Raw genomic sequence first — 17,319 nt, 5'->3', positions numbered from 1 at the left:
GGAAGCAGCATTTTACAGCGGGGCTTAATGGTTGTAGAATGTCAAAGGGGTTTGCATACCTGGGGAAAAACAACTTGACCCACTCAAACTCGGTTAGATAAGCCATGCAGCTGATGAATGAGACTGGCCCAAGCCCTCATTCCTTTCCTCTTTCTGATCTGCCTGCCTAAAAATGCCAATACCCTGACTTCTGTTCCCTATGGGGGTGAGCAACAAGCAGCAGGGGTACACCTCAGCTCCAAGAGAATATGCCACCTGAGCATACACTGTCCCCGCACCGGCCAGCTCCTCCCCTTCCCCACCCCAAGCTGATGAATCGGGTTTGTTGACATTTGGGGCCTAGTCCCATGAACAAAGCTAAATTCCCTGAAGCGCGCTGTCTCCCAAGACCTTTCCCTTGAATGCTACAGCATCTGCTCCTGCCAAACCTCACTCCCATGTTCCACTTCCAAAAGGGGAAAGCATATGGTCTGCTATTTTTTGCCAAAAACTGATCAGAGAACAGAACTCAGTTCTCATAAAAATTGCACAGTACCTACTTCTCTTTCCTTGCTGACAATAAAAATGAAACTTGAGTTCAGGGAGCTATCTTTCGGGAAGGAAATATTTTTCATTCAGATCCAACTCCTAACTCTGTCAATTCTCACCTGCTCAAACTTCCTGACTGCCAAGGGAAAAGACTGTAAATAACTGAAATTATAATTTTGTTAATAATTATATTTTATACGCAATAATTTCTAGATATTGCCACTGAAATCCATTGATAATTTTAGAAACTTCCTTACAGAGTTAGAAAGGAATCCACAGTATTTTTTTTCTATTTTAATTACTCACTGAATAAAATCTGAAAGTGTTTAATTATTAGATTTATGCCTCAAGATAAGTTCAACGGTAATTACAGGATGTCTTTTTTTATTCTAATTCCAAATAATTAAATCCCAAACACATTAGATCATTATGATTATAATTAGAATAAAGGTTTCTTACATTTGAAACCAAAGTTTGGCTTTTTGTTTAACCTTTTTTGTATCTCATCAAAGGGTAACGCCTTGGAAAGAAATCTGTTTCAATCTCTCTAATGCTGCTTTAAAAGAAAATTTTAAAAATTGTCTGCAGAAAGGCTTTTCCTTTGCAATATTGGCAGGGAGAAGTGAGCACTGAGCCTTCGGGTTGCTTGAGTTTCCAAGGCATGCTGACTTTCTACTGCCATTTGTCATCCTCGGACACAGAGAGAACTCAGAAACCAGGCAGAAAGGTGACAAAGGTGCAGCGGGAACATCAAGGCAATCAAGGGAGAGGATCCGTAAAATAATCCATCACCTCCTCCCACCCCAATTTGTCAATCAATTTGGGGGTAACTTTTTCTGAGCTCTTCTACATTAAAGATAAATGGATGAAGATGGGCTGGGATTGGTTAGAGACCTTAGAGAAAGCCACACAGAGACTAGAAAATCTAAAGCAAAAATTCACAAAATAAGACCTCTGACTAAGGCTCAAAAGGTCTTTTATGCTTGGGCCCAATAACTAATTGAGAGAAAATATGCCCATATTTTTGGTTTTGTTGATAAGGCTGTTGAAACTCTTGCTAGGATGGCTCAAACAGTGTATGAAGTTAGCTTATCATCCTTCAGATATCTTTGCACCGGGTTTTGGGATTTGAGAATGGGTAAGGGTAATACTTTGTGGTTTCAAGGAGGAGTTGCAGGATGAAGGTTCAGGAAGGAGAGGAGACACACATTTTTAAAAAGAATAAATAAACCCCTATGTCTTCCCCTGCCTGGTAGACAGGAGGAGAGCACTTGCTTATTGGAAAGCATTTGAAGGATAGGGAGGTGAGAGCCTGGGAGGAGGGAAGCAAAAAAGCTATAAAGAGAAGTCCAGAGAGCAATCCTAATACTTAGAAAAATGTCACATTAAAACCTCAGCTGCCGGTGGCTGGAGGGAAAGGAGTTCCAGACAATAGCTGAGGGGACAAGTTGAATCTTGTGTTCATTCCTGTGGTTAAAACAAGTCTGTACGACCACAAGGAAAATTCCATTCTCCTCAGACCTTAACTCCCTGCTTACCTGAGCTGCAGAGACATTTTGTTGAAAGGCTCCTTAAAGTGAGAACTGGTAATGTGCAAAGGCCTGGTGGCCCTCCTTCCTTAACCTTTCTTCTGTGCCTGCACCTTCACATCTTAAGAATTACCTCCTTTTCTTTGAGGGGCCTGATAACAACTTTGACTACAGTGTAAAAAATAAAGCAGGGTTCAGGAAAAGAACAAGCCCCCTCGACACCTTCCCCACTCTCCAACCACAACCTGCACTTGTTTTCCAAACCCTGAGACCTGTAGATGGCAAATAAAACTATTCACTAATTCAGTAAGTGCTTATTGAAGGCCTATAATGCTTCAAGCTCCATACTAGGCATTTACAGAAGACAACCAAAATCAAGCTATTATGAGGAATGTCCAAGTCAGGAGGCCCAAGATATATGAGATTCCATATGCTGCTGATTGTGTGACAGACACAGTAAATGTTGTACATTGTGACCATTGAACGTGGTTGTTTCCCTTCCTTTTTTGGGGTTTTCATGAGTCCAGCTGACAAGTGGACTGCCTGCTCGAGTCAGTCTAGACAAGCATTGCTCTTCCTCACCCAAAATCCCAACATCTGCTCCTTTCTTCCCTCCCATACAAGCCTTAGGTCACCTTGCTCTCCTGTTAGAGGAAGGAGATTATCAATAATTGCTCTGGGTCCAGGGGAAGATGGAAAACGAGTTTCCTGTCTTACCTCCTTTGATGCCTAATTCAGCAAGTTCTGATGAACACACCTAGGAGAGGCAGAATCTACTCACGGAGGGATGGATGATGGTAAGATCAAGCATGTCCCCATAGTGAGAAAAAAATAACATCAAGAGTATAATGCTATAGGCCAGGCATGGTGGCTCATGCCTGTAATCCCAGCACTTTGGGAAGCCAAGGTGTATCACAGGTCAGGAGATGGAGACCATCCTGGGCAACATGATGAAACCCCATCTCTACTAAAAATACAAAATTTGGCCAGGTGTGGTGGCATGTGCCTGTAATCCCAGCTACGCAGGAGGCTGAGGCAGGAGAATTGCTTGAACCAGGGAGTCGCAGGTTGCAGTGAGCCAAGATCTCACTACTGCACTTCAGCCTGGTGACAGAGCGAGACTCCGTCTCACAAAAAAAAAAAAAAAAAAAGTATAATACTATAGAAAGGAGGTATGTTTGAAAGACTGTGGCACTTAATGGAGATTGTAACTTATTTACAGTTGAACTGGGAGAGGTCTGTGACTTGACGTGTCCTCTGTATTCATCTACAAAAGATTTCCATACACCCCAATATGTGTTTCATAATACAGAAAGAGAGCTATAGGAACTGATCAGTGCCCTCAGGGAGCTTATGGCAGTGATGTGCTGGTAAATTTTAATGATCAGTTTTTCAAGGGAAAAAAGTTCTGCTTTCTAGCTTTGGCCAGTTTCCATGGTGCAAATATTCCCACAATGGTTGATTTTTAGAAACCAAGAAGATATCACTGAGAGAGGAGATGGGAAGACATGTGCATAGTTAGCTCTTCCTAGGTGCTATGAGATGGCTCTTGAACACCAGTGGCTTAAATTCTAGTATATTGATACAGATAAAGACAGGATACAAAAGCAGCACCTCCTGATCAATTGACTGATTGACATGGATGAAAAATCTTTAACCAAGACTCAAGGAGGAACATATTTTAATGGTAGCAGGGCAAATGATGCTAGGTGAACGGTATCTGACTGTATTGCCCCTTCTGGTTCCTCAGAAGCACAAAGAACCATGGGAAAGACTACAAAAACTTTGGAGACAATCAGAATCAATCCTCCACCCTGCCTCTTAGAGAAAGGGAAACTGAGGCATGCAAATGTGAAGTGCTTTAGATTGTCTTTGCTTCAAACATACCATTGTCATGGATAGTTTTGGTTTCCCTGCCATTGGGCTGAGGTATTGGGCAGAAATGTTGCCGATTAACTGCATGCTTGAAAAAGGAAATCATTCAGAATCCACTGGGGCTTTCCAAGCACCTGTAGAGGACAAGTGACTGTCTGTACAGATGATGGAGAGTGGGTGAAGGTACCACCAGCATGAAGGCACAGACTCTGTCTGAATTTCTTATTCAGTAACTTGCCCCAGATGTAAGCCTTCCTGTAGAATAGAAACAAACTGAAAAGTCTGCCAGGCTCTGGCTGGCTTAGCCTTTGAATCATTGGTGAGAAATAAGCTCTGTCTAGGAAGGGAAAAAAAATACATTCCCCTGTGAAGAACCCCAGCAGTAATTTTCTGGGCGGGAGAACTACTGCTGCATCTCTTGGGCAAATGTAATGGGATAGCAAAGTCTTTGGTGCTGAGGAAGCTCCAGCTCCTTTCTGCCTGTAATTCATGATCCCTGAGACAATTATGAGCAATGAAAAGGCATAAGTCAAAGGAACATTGAGCATAGCTAGATTTAGGAAAATAACACATTACATTTAAATATCCATATATATTTAATCTGTGTTTAATAATGCAAGGAATGCATTAGTCAAGGCTTAGGCAGATTACACATTTATGTTAGTTACAGAACAGCCTGGCCCTCTGATGTTCCCCAGCCTTGACGCCACAGGAATGAAAACTTCTGGAGGAGTGGAGCGTGTCATTGCAAACCCGGGGCACTGTGGAAATGCAAATGGAGAAATTGCAAAGGTCATCACAAAGTCAGGCTTGCTGCAGAAGATAGCACTGTGGGTGAACAGGAGATACCCAAAGCTCCAGCTTCTGGACTGACTTACTCCATTTGCTACCTTCTGCAAGGCACGGCTGGGGGTAGGAAGTAATGTCATAGAGAAACAGAGGGACCTGACTCTCTATTCCAGCTGTTGTTTTATCTCAGATTTTCTCTCCTGTGCTTGGACTTTAAGCCTAGATGACCAGATGGAGAATGGCTGCCCAGGCCCCTAGGGAAAATCAGGACATGTCTCCAGGGGGCAATGCCTAGGCTCCAAAGCTCTTGCTACCATCTAGAGGGATGAAGCAGATGAGTGTAGTCAGAGATGAAGAAGGAATGACAAGCATGCCCAGCCTTTAGTGCAGTCATGCTCCCCGAAAAGCTGGAAAGAGAACCAGTGGGGACACGATGCCGTACCTGCCAAATACTGTCTAGGACCTGGAGAGAGGGAGTAAGAGGCTATACTGCACAAGAAGCATAAGAAATTCTCCTGTTTGATTTGGCCATCACTCAATACAACAATCATAGATCCCCGAGCACTTTGTCCTTGTCATGACTCCCTTACTCTACTTGGGCAACTCATTCCCCAGACTCTAGAGTCCTGCTCCGTGCTCTAAGTTACTCCCAACCTCGACTAAAGCAGTCTCAGGAACAAAGTTACAGGAAGAAAATATCTCAGAGGCCATCTAACTCAATCTTCTGATTTTACAGATAAGAAGACTGAGGCTCAGAGAAGCAAAGCAGCCCATCCAAGTTTCCCCAATGAGTAAGTAGATAACCAGGATGAGGTCCAAGTCTCATTCCAGGGATCTGGCCATATACAACACTACCCTTCCTATTAAGCACTGTATAAGTTTTGGTGGTCTGTAGTAAAAGGAAGGCAAGCATGCATTAAATGCCGGACACTCTGCTAAGAGCTTGAATATACATTATCTTTAAAAGATATAAAAATATATAAAATATATCTTTAAATATATAAAAATAATAATCTACTCAGTAAAAGTTTACAGTGAAAAAGGAAGCTTAGCTCTAATTCTGGCTCTGCCACTTTTCAACTATGATATTGGGTTGGTCACTGCACTTCTCCAGGTGTCCCTCTGCCCCGACATCTGCAGAGCCTCCCTACTTCATCCACTGAGTCACTGAATAGGTGCTAGTCTAGTCCAAAGCACAAGTGAAAGGATAAGGCAAAGGAAACCTAGATGGGGCAGCAAATGAACATGCCCCTCACTGATGGCTGGAAGAAACAGAACTGTGATGAAGTTGCAGATGTGGCCCAATCCATACTTTTTAGTAAGTCACAAAACATATCTATTTTCCCATCTGTACTCTAGAACTACTCATCCTAACTCCATCCCTATAAAAGTCATTCCATGAGTCAAAACACGCCAATCTGTCCCAAGAAAAGGACAGCAAGGAGTATCTCCCTAGTTTGTTTCAGGCTTCCTTTCAACAACTGATTCCCTCAAGATTCAAACTATTAAATATCTGAAATCTAATCTCACACAAGGCTCCTGCCTGGGAGGGAAAGCCAAATTACCTCTTGGTGTCTCTTTAGGTTAAGCACAACTTTGAGGAGTAGACTCATCCTAGCAGTTGGAACTTGGAAAAAAACATGAGCTGTGACTCACCAGTCATTTTGAGCCAAGTATTTTGAATTTGCTCAGGGCAGGAAAATGGCCAGGAGGGTGGGATGGGAAGGGGAAGGGAAGACTCATATGGCTAAGAACTGTCTGACTCTGTTCCAAAAAGGCAAGTACAGGGGAGACTCTCAGAGCGTATGTTCCTGTTCCTGTTGTTTCACTGCCAGGAGTCTCCTAAATCACTGTGAAATGACTGCTTTCTGCCTACCTCGATCATGTATTATGGAGCATTAATAAATAATGGGAGGTTGTAGGACCAAAAGGCAGGAAAACCCAAAGGGAAGGTGATGGAGAGGCATAATTTAACAAGTAAATGAAAGAAGCTATTAAATCATAGTTAAATTATGCTGGCACTGGCAAAAAAAAAAAAAAAAAAAAAAAAAGAAAGAAAGGATTTCCCACTGCAAAATGCTTCCAATAAAATACTGAAATTTCTTTCATGGCTGACCAAGGCATCTTCCAATCATAAGGATAAGGATTCTGTGGCCTCTGGCTCCCATTAAATACTGAGCTTGGGTATGGTCTCTGAAGACAGAGAGTTTCAAGGTGCTTCTCAGTACACAGCTTTCCTAGGATGGGTCACATTCACTATTAAATGCCCCATCTATGATGCAGAAATCGCTAGGGACCTCTGTAGCCAGTTCATGAATTCTACACCTATTTCTCTATTGACTCCCTGGTGCACAATTAGGGGGTCCCACCTAAGGGGAGGAGAAATTGAGGTTTCCAAAGTTGTGACTTAAAAATAACCCTTTGACTGTATGTACAAGCTTATGCTTCCTCAAGTACCATCACATCTGTTAACAATTTTGCATTTGCTACTACCTATCAGGTAGAAGGGGAGCTCTTTCAGCAGGGAAGCCATATCTTGTTCATTTTTGTGTGCCCCAAGCCTAAAAAAATGCACCTTTAATAAATATTGAATTGGATGGATAGATGGATGAATGGATGGGGGTGGGGGCAGGGTGAATGAATGAATACTCACAGCCGAGAGGCTCAGAGAGGTTAAATGACTTGCCCGGGACTGAACTACATAGTGTCAGTGTAGCAGCCAGTAGCCAGGCTTTCAGAATCTCAACCCTGTGCTCTTTCAACACACCATGATGTCTCTCTTCAAGATCACATAGTAAACTAGATCAAAGCCAGTATATGGGACCCCTGTAATTCCACACAAGCAAAAAGCAGACACATTTTTCTCTGCTGGGATTGTAATTTTGACTGTGGCACAGACTGACGTTCAGCATTTGAAGGACCTTTAGGGTCTCTGCTTCTGAAGAAAGTTTTTGGAATTCCCTAGCGGAAGATCCACACAGAAGCCAGGACGCTTTGCAATGAGGCTCTTGGTTATTTTTTTTTTCCCAGGGATATTTGCTTTGGTCTTGGCAGAAAAACTTGCTGCCATTCAATTTCTCAGACATGCTGGGGCCCCAAGCGCCAGTGGGAGAAGCATATGTACCAACACGCCAGAGGAATACAGTCACAGCAGAGTAGATTTGTTTGGACAGGCAGGCTTAGTGGTCTGACAAGGTATGCAAGACACCCACCCTACTCTGCAGTTTAAGAAGGAGCTACTTAGCAAACGTATTGGTATTGGGTGGCTAGGGAATAAGTGTATCCCGGTCCCTGAATGGTCACAGATGTCCCATTGGTTGGGACATCTTTCAAGACAGTGAAAGGGCCTCAAAACCTCTCTCCAGGAAGTAACAACTCAGCCAAACTATACTTGCTTAGAAGAATTGTCAAACCAAGAAAGAAGACAACAAGTTCACTTTAGAGGGTAGCTCTCACTAGCAGGAAGTATGGTATAGCAGGAAGGGGCCATACCCTTGGCTTTGGAATCAGAGAGAACCAGGCTCCACCACTTACAACTTTCTACTCACATAATGTGAAGCAAGTAACTTAACCTCTTTGAGTCTTGCTTTCTTCCTCTTTTAAATGGGAATGGTCAATTAGTATTAGATTCAGCTATGAGTAATAGAAACTCTAAAACCCCTAGTGACTTAAAACATTAAAGAGGATAAAAATAATCCGGATGCAAGGGGTTCTGGACTAGTATGGGGACTGAACAAGTCATCAGGGATCCAGGTTCCTTTTATCTGGCTATTCTATCTTTCTCCAATGTGTGCTCAAAATGGCAGCAAGCTCTATACGCTTTCTCCAAACTCCCACCAGCAGGAAGGCAGAGCATGCATCATCCCCCTCGAAGAATCATCATCCCCCTCAGAAGTTCTACTTAACTCTTCCTCTTATGTTCTACTGGCCAGAACTTAGTTACATGGCCATACCTCTACGCAAGGGAGTAGGGGGCTGGGAGATTTAGCTTGTATTCCCAGTGGCCATGGGCCCAGCTAAGACTCAGAGGTTCCATGGTTCCATTTCTTCTTAAAACATATGAGTGAGTATTGGGGGATAATTAGTCTGTCCTGTCTAATCTACAAGATAAAATGAGATAATGGGTGTAAGTCATCTATTTCAGGGTCTAGCATGTAGGTAGCACTCCGTAAATGGTAATGACTGCTATAGTTAAGGTTGATGTACCCCCCACACCCGGGAATACATTTCCATGAGAAGTCTTGGCAATACCCAACACTTGACTTCATCCCAGGAACACAGTGTAATACCATCAGATTTATCACTGAGATCAAAGTGAAGATCCCAATAAAGTCAAATAATGAACTTGCAGAGTGCTCAAAGGAGATAAGTGAAGATGTGCAAAGCCTTGCTAAACAGGACCCATGGGGGAGATGTTTGAAGAAGCCATCAGGGTTTTGGCTAGAAGGCAGGGGTCCTCAAAGCTGTGAAAGTCTGATCTATCAGAGGTGGCTGCCAAGCTGTGCTTTCTTCTGCAGATGGCAAAAGAAAAAGATGTGAAACAAGGTGAGAGTTAGATGATACTGGGGTCCGCGTGTATTTAGGTTTTCAATCAGGAAATGGAGGAAGTGGAAGGGATACTGTCAATTTAAGGTAGAGCTGTTTTAATGGCTTAGTAGATATCTAATAAGCATTTTCTGAATCAAATAAGAAATTGCAATCTTTCTGGAGTAACAGAATATAGACATGAAGATTGTATTAGTCAATTAGTCATGGTTCTCCAGAGAGACAGAATCAATAGGTTGTGTGTGTATATATGTTTATATATACACCTTATATGTGTGTGTATGTGTATACCTGTGTGTGTGTATGTATGTATATACAGAGAGAGAGAGAAAAAAAATATTTATTTTAAGGAATTGCCTCATGTAATTAGGAGGTTGGCAAATCCCAAATCTGCAAGGTAGAAGAGCAGGCTGGAGATTCAGGGGACAGTTCATGTTGCAGTTTGAGTAGAAGGCAGCCTGCCACTGCCTAGAGAGTTCTCTCTTCCTTGGAGGAAGTTTGTCTTTTTCTGAAGGTTTTCAGCTGATTGAATGAGGCCCACCCACATTACGGAGGGCAATCTGCTTTACTCAAAGTCTACTGATTTTAAGGTTAATCTCATCTTTAAAAAAAATCTTCACAGTGTGCAGACATGTTTGACCAAATATCTGGGTCCCATGGCCTAGCCAAGTTGACACATGAGATCAACTATCACAAAGATCTTCAGAGTCTTATCCAGAAATAGAATCATACCCACTTGGGGACCTTCTGTTGCTATCAGATTTTCTTTGCTCAAAAAAGCTTTTAGTGGATAAAACAAACTGATTACTCAAAGAAATACTTTGAAAGGTAAAAGGGCATAAACAAAGAGGTTAGGCTCCAGGCATAGGTCATGAATTTTCCTTTCAGAGTTAAAATAATAATAATAAAAACCAAAGCAAGGGGAGGTGGAGTTGGGCATTCAGACTAGACAGCAAACTGAAATGTTAGAAAATGATTAAAGCCACAGGAGGTGGCTGATTGAGAGCCCTAACATATGAAAAGTCTGTTATTGACTAAAGCAGTAGATGGAAATTTCATAGAAATTAATTGAGTTTTTGCCCTTATTGCTCCCAACAGAAGCAGGGTAGCAGAGGAGGGCGTAGAGTGAGTAAGTGGGCATGCTGAATGTGTAAGTGTGTATGTGTTTATATTTCAGACATATTTAAATGGAAGAGAGAGGAATGGGAGAGGAAGGCAAGAATACAAATATTTAAGAAAGCTTTATTTTCCTGAAGCAAAGAATGACACTTGAAACCGAGGGAATCTCAATGTCCACCTTGCATTTCCATGACCAGCAAGAGAGGGGAACCCCTACAGGTGATTTGAGGGGTGCTGTGAACGTGCCTATCATCTCCCTTCTCCTCCCGTCATACTTCTTGGAAAATCTAGCAGGAGTCACTCCTTTGGGTTGTAGCACTGGATGGGCTGGTACATGGAGTAGAATCAGTCCTTGGCATTTAGGAGGTACAAGCCACCAGGCTCAGGAAGGAAGAAAGACAACTTCAGTGCATATCCAAATCTGAGCAGCATCCAGGAGGACTCCTCTCAAGCCCAGCCATGATTGTGCCTTGCTCAGCTCAGAAGACCCAGAGGCTCCCCCATCCAAATGAGTTCAGTGACAGCATCTTTACCCACACAACATGGCCTGACTTTCCCTCTTGGCCTTCCCTGCTGCTGCCCCTGCCCACATCCAGCACTCCAGCCCACCTTTCTGGTTCCAGCTCCCTGAACCTTTTCAAGGCTTGCCTGTCTCTGTGCTTTCCTTCGTGCCGGGTCCTCAGTCTGAAATAATCCTCCCCACCCCTTAGCCTATCCACAGAGTTTTCCAAACCCAGTCATATGCCACCTTCACCATGAAGTCCTTTCCTTTTTGTTTTAGTTGCAAAAGGAGTGAATTTTATTGTTTAAAAAATGCAGTCAAACTTGGAAAGTATAAAGTAAAAGTTTCTCTATGACGCACTTCCCACTGTGACTATTGAAAACAACAAACTGGTACCAAGGTACCAAGTTATAATAGCTGTGATCCTGTTATCAACTTGGTGGGTACCTAAAGCCCTCTGATACCCCCTTCTAGATCACTGAATAAGATTTCTCCAACCTCTGAACTTCCCTGGCATTTGGTACCCTGTTATGATGTTTTACCTTGTTCTGCATTGTGTTATAGTTATATCTATACTTACCTTAATTGATCCCCACACTTCAGTCTTTACTGACTAAATTGATTTGAGGGTCTATATTTCCCTGTCACAGAGCTTAGGACAATTGGCTCCACATTTGGTTTGGTCCATCAAACCTTTATGAACACGTGTTCTGGGCCCTATTGTCCTAGGGGCCAAGGATACAGAAACAAATAAAACACAGCCCAGCCTTAAAGGAACCTAAAGTTTAGGTGACCTTTCTTTCCCACCAAAAAACAAAAAGGCAAACAAAAAGTTCACAGAAGTGTTAGACAGTAATAACACAGAAGCAGCAGATCCTGAATCTGTGCAGGTAACACTCATTTGAACTAAGAATTGCTTTGGAAATATTTGGCTGGGCACGGTGGCTCACGCCTGTAATCCCAGCACTTTGGGAGGGTGAAGCGGGCGGATTACTTGAGGTCAGGGATTTGAGACCAGCCCAGCCAACATGGTGAAACCCCATCTTTTCTAAAAATACAAAATTTAGCTGGGCAGGATGGCAGGCGCCTGTAATCTCAGCTACTCGGGAGGCTGAGGTAGGAGAATCACTTGAACCTGGGAGGCAGAGGTTACAGTGAGCCGAGATCATGTCACTGAACTCCAGCCTGGGCAACAGAGAGAGACTCCATCTCAAAAAAGACAAAAAATGAAAAAACAAACAGACAAAAAAAATATTTAAGAGCACTTACAAAGCAACTATGAAATATGAGCAAATGATACTGAGCACATAGTGGGGAGCAAGGAATGAGAAGAAACATTGGTTGAGAGGGGGTTAAGTTCAAAGACTTTTGCAAAGCTTCCAGAGGAGTGTGACTGAGTCTGGTAGTTGAGCACCTCGGACATTATTTATGATGCATTGAAGGATGTCAACAGCATTCTTCCGGAGAATTCTGCCCGCAAGGGGAGGTCATTAAAAGAGGAGGCACTGCCACACCGGAATGGGTAAAGCCTTCCAACTTCTACTTTAATCCTTCTGACCCGGGAGATGAATTTCTTTTTCTGTTGATCTTTTCTGTGCCTCAGTCATCGACTATTATTTGTATTTTCAACCAGCATAGCATATAGTGAAGAGGTGTTGATGTCAGACAGACCAGGATTCAAATGTTGGCTTTGACACATACCCATGGAGGGCCGAGGCAACTGGGAGCCCAAATTTTCTCATCTGAAAAATGGGAATAACAGCATCTAAATCACAGGACTATTGTGAAGATGAAAATTAATTGCGTTTGGGAAGGTGGCACGAAACAAATGCTCAATGCACGGGAGCTATTGTTATTGTTGGGCCCATTGCCTCTAACTAGAGGCAATCATTTTAAAGACAGGGAGAACCCATCTCATTCTTCTCTGTGCTCCCAGAGCTCAGCAGAGTTTCTGCATACCAAGAGCATACACTAACTGACACTGAATTTCCTGCTCTGCTTAAAGAATGCTGCTCCCAAAGGAAATGCAAATACACAAGCTCCTATATCAGCTCACCAAAGAGGGAGCCAACGAGTGAAAGGAGTGGATGAAAAGTATCCCATAAAGGGACACAATGTGGTTTAAGGGCCAGGCAGGGGATGAAAAGAGAGTATCAGTAAGTGCAGGTGTATAGATGACCAAAGGACATTTTCCAGTGGACTGGGCTTGAAATTCATTTTCCAAAACTCAGCTTCTTTTGTGTTTTCAAGACAGGGTTAAGTAGAAAGAGACAATTTATATTCTGCCCCATGTAAAGAAGGTATTTATGTGAAATATGACAGCTCAGTGTGCAAGAATGCAAACCACAGCTTGTGAGATAATGTGGCTATGAGGCAATGATCAGAAATCTGGAAGAAAATCGATCTTAAATCTTTACATTGATCCAAATATTTGAAAGTGGTAGGAAGGAATATGCTTGCTAAAGAGGGGATGAATATGGATGGCTTGTTCCAGTTTCTTTAGGCCTTACAAAAGCAAATTTTACACCAAACCTCACTCTGTATACTTACTTTACATAAGATCAAACTTAAGGGAGATGAGATCAATATTGAAGCTGTGTCTGAGATTCCATCTCTTTAATACCTTTCTCATTTCCTTTAATAGTAGAAAGAGAGCTAATCTCTGTCCTTCAAATAGTTGTTTTGCATTTTTTGATCATGGGGAATTAAATTGAATTAGATGGGTCTGGAGTGGTTATTAGAACCATTACATTTGGCATAATAGATACATCTAGAGAAAACATTTACATAAGGAAATCAAAGCTGGTCTCATTTTTTATCCAGTGCTCTGACCTCTTTGGAGTTCTGACAAGCAGGATTTATCTGAATATTTCTTAAGATGGTATGTATAACAGTAAAATGCACCCCCTAACATATCTACCTAAACCAGTATTTCCTTCTGAAAAAAGAAGAAAAAAAACTGCTTAAAAAAGGAGGTATTTTCGTATACTTATAGACATATTTTCCATTTGGATCCTTATTTGAATTTTACTCTCATTTAGGATATAATTCTGAAATCTCCATCATTAATGCTAAGCCTGGCAATATTCCATGAAAAAAACCACCAATAAAACACAAAAGCTAGATGTGAAGAGGATTATGATGTCATATTAAAAGAAGGGAAGGGAGAATTAAAATAAAAGATCTATCTGAAATGATCAGAAATGAAATTCTCTTTGGGATAAAATGGTCTCTTCCAGAAATGCAGCCACTTAAAATAAGATTATAGTGATATTTTATAAGAACTAAAGCAGAATACAAACTATCTTTCCCTGAATGAACTCACAGTTATATACAATGAACAGTAAATACAAATAAGGCATTTTTAGGCTTCTCCATTTTGCTTGGCAATTTCTCAACACAAGCTCCTGCATTAATAAAATCAGGGGTCTGGGTAAATGATGCAAACTTTAGGGCCCTATCACATCAAAATCAGATTGTCCTGGGTATGGGGTGGGAAGATTCTGCATTTTAAAAGGGACTCCAGGTAATTCTAAAACCCACTGGTGTTTGAGACTCCAGTTTAGAGCATCTCTGGGAAGCACAGGGGGACCAGCACAGAATTCAAAGCATACTTCATATCCACCAACTCTATCTAATAGTCCAGAGTTTGAGCCCTGCCTATCTGTTACTACTAGAGTGACCTTAAACAAGTCACTTCATCTCTCTAAGCCTGTTTTCTCATTTGTAAAATGGGATAATTTGCTTCACAGGTTGGCTTGAGTATTAAGGAAGTGATGGTCCTCTATTAAAGCCCTGTAAGAGGCTGGGCACCATGGCTTATGGCTGTAATTCCAGCACTTTGGAAGGCCAAGACAGGAGGATAGCTTAAGGCCAGGAGTTCGAGGTCAGCCTGGGCAGCAGAGAGAGACCCTTCTCTATAAAATAATAATAATAATAATAATAATAATAATAGTTGGATTTGGTGGCACATGCCTGTAGTCCTAGCTACTCAGGAGGTTGAGGTGGGGGTATCATTGAGCCTAGGAGTTTGAGACTACAATGAGCTATGATCATGTTACTGCACTCCAGAATGAGACCCTGTCTCAAAAAAAAAAAACAAGAACAAAAACAAAAACAAAAAAAACACCTTACCTGATACAACTTATTTCTTATTACCATTATTGTTACTATTTGGCCACAAGTGTGATAACAAAAGAGAACTTTGTTTACCTGGCAACACTGCCACTGTCAAGAGAAGGAATATAGAGATGACAAATTAAGTAGACCAGAACATAACTAGACAGTGAAATTCCGTGTGATCATCAAATACATACTGAGAGTAAATATGAACAATTGGTTGGCATAGAGCTAAGATGAAAAAAAATATTGATGGGAATGACAAGGTAGAATTCAGTTGGGACAAAGCCTTCCTGATGTGCAAATGATCAGATCAGGATGGCTGTTGGGAAGTGTGTAGTTTTGTTTCTCGGAGACATCTGGACGATAAAGAGTGGTGAGACCTCTGACAGTCTTTGTAGAAGCCCCAGGGACAAAAATGAGAGAGGAAAAAGGAAGTTTCCAAATACTTGTGTCTGCGATGAAGAAGCATGGCTGGATGGAGGAAAGAAACGTTGAAATGGCATTTAGAAATTAGAGCCAAGGGCCAGTCCCCGTGGCACAAGCCTGTAATCCCAGCACTTTAGGAGGCCCAGGTGGGAGAATCACTTGAGGCCAGGAGTTCAAGACCAGCCTAAGCAACAGAGTGAGAGCCAGTCTCTACAAAAAAAAATTTAAAACTAGCCGGACATGGTGTCACGTGCCTGTAATCCCAGCTACCTGGGAGGATGGGGAGGGAGGATCACTTGAGCCCAGGAGTTCGAGATGACAGTGAGCTCTGGTAGCACCACTGCATTCCAGCTTCAGTGACAGAGTGCGACCCTGTCTCCAAAAAGGAAAAAAGAACAGAAAAGAAATTGCAGCAGAGGAACAATAAGGAATCCTGAGACTAAAGTTGATTTCCAACTCTGAAACAAATGATCACAACTCCAAAACTGATACAATTTTAAAATATTTCGCTGGCCAGGTGCAGTGGCTCATGCCTGTAGTCTCAGCACTTTGGAAGTCTGAGGCGGGCAGATCACTTGAGGCCAGGAGTTCGAGACCAGCCTGGCCAACATGCTGAAACCCCATCTCCACTAAAAATACAAAAATTAGCCAAACGTAATGGTGCATGCCTAAAATCTCAGCTACTCAGGGGGCTGAGGTGGGAGAATCTCTTGAACCTGGGAGGCAGAGGTTACAAGTGAGCTGAGATCGTGCCACTGCACTCCAGCCTGGGCTACAGAGTGAGACTCCATCTCAAATATATATATATTTCCCTGATCACAAATGATGCAAGTTTGGTGACTAAAAGCCACAGCCCTGCCCTCCTTGTAGGTTCCTTGTATGTGTGGTTGGGGATGTGGAGGGGAGGAGGGTGCTATGCTTCTCCTGGAATAAGATCTGGAAACTCTCGGGACAAAAGTAGTTGCCTGTCAAAGGGCTCTGGCTTCCTTTGTGTCCCATACTTGGGGTTTAGATTTAAAGTTCTGAGGATCCCTCCTCTTGGAGTCTGTATAAACTGATGTTCTTCCTGGAAGCTCTATGCTGTGCCTGGCTTTTACTCATTCTGTTCCCTTAGCAGGAATGTTCATCCTCTGCCTCTGACCTGTGAAGTCCCAATCATCCCCGAGGACCAATTCCAAATGTCAATTCATTCACCACCATCGCCCTTGTCATTGCATCCACTCCTCCTCTCTCTCTGACTTGTGTTAATGGTAGCTATGTGTATATGAATCTAGGCTGGGGGTTTGTCTTTGAGGTCAAGGACTATTTCTGAATCACTGTGTGTCTCTCTGGATCCTTCTTCCACCTAGCCAAGATGCTCAAAATATATATACTAATGATAGCCCTTTGTTCTATACCTTTTCTGAGCTTTGGAATGTCTCTCTGTACTGATAGAGCATCATGCAACAGACCCAACAGAGGAGGAAACAGCTGTGAGACTATCTGCCCATTATAGCAGGATTCAAAGAAAGCTGCTTTCATGCCAGGAAGCCAGGGGATCATAGTAAACAGCTGTCTTTAACCAAAGACTTTTGTTAGGAGGGATCTTCCACTATTGAAAGTTGAGACCCTGGGACCCTTGTCTGATCTATCTCTTCCATCAGACCTGCCACTTCTCACACAGTTGCATATGGACAAGATGCCTCATTTTGGTGTGCACTGGGAGATCTGGCCTATCCATGAAACTCTCCATTGGTTGCCTGTTGAAAGGGCTCGCTACCAATTTGGTCATAACACAGACCAAATTGAGGAGGTTAAAAGAGATCAAGTGTCTGAACATGGCTCCTTTGGACTCTAGAAGGAGTTGATCAAGTGTCACTCCAGTGCATGTGCTGTTTTTATGCA

General features: G+C 42.4%; 1 long non-coding RNA gene across 1 annotated transcript; it reads left to right on the top strand.

Moving 5' to 3' along the window:
* Nucleotides 1–9,106: 9,106 nt before the first annotated feature.
* LOC129013804 (uncharacterized) lies at nt 9,107–16,816 on the top strand. The gene is made up of 3 exons (XR_008494081.1): nt 9,107–9,266; nt 10,444–10,604; nt 16,553–16,816. It is a non-coding gene; the product is annotated as an uncharacterized LOC129013804 (long non-coding RNA).
* The last annotated feature ends 503 nt before the right edge of the window (nt 16,817–17,319 follow it).

The sequence above is a fragment of the Pongo pygmaeus genome, chromosome 1 (genome assembly GCF_028885625.2).
Source record: "Pongo pygmaeus isolate AG05252 chromosome 1, NHGRI_mPonPyg2-v2.0_pri, whole genome shotgun sequence".
Classification (NCBI taxonomy): Eukaryota; Metazoa; Chordata; class Mammalia; order Primates; family Hominidae; genus Pongo; species Pongo pygmaeus.
This window is presented reverse-complemented; position numbering and strand designations above follow the sequence as displayed.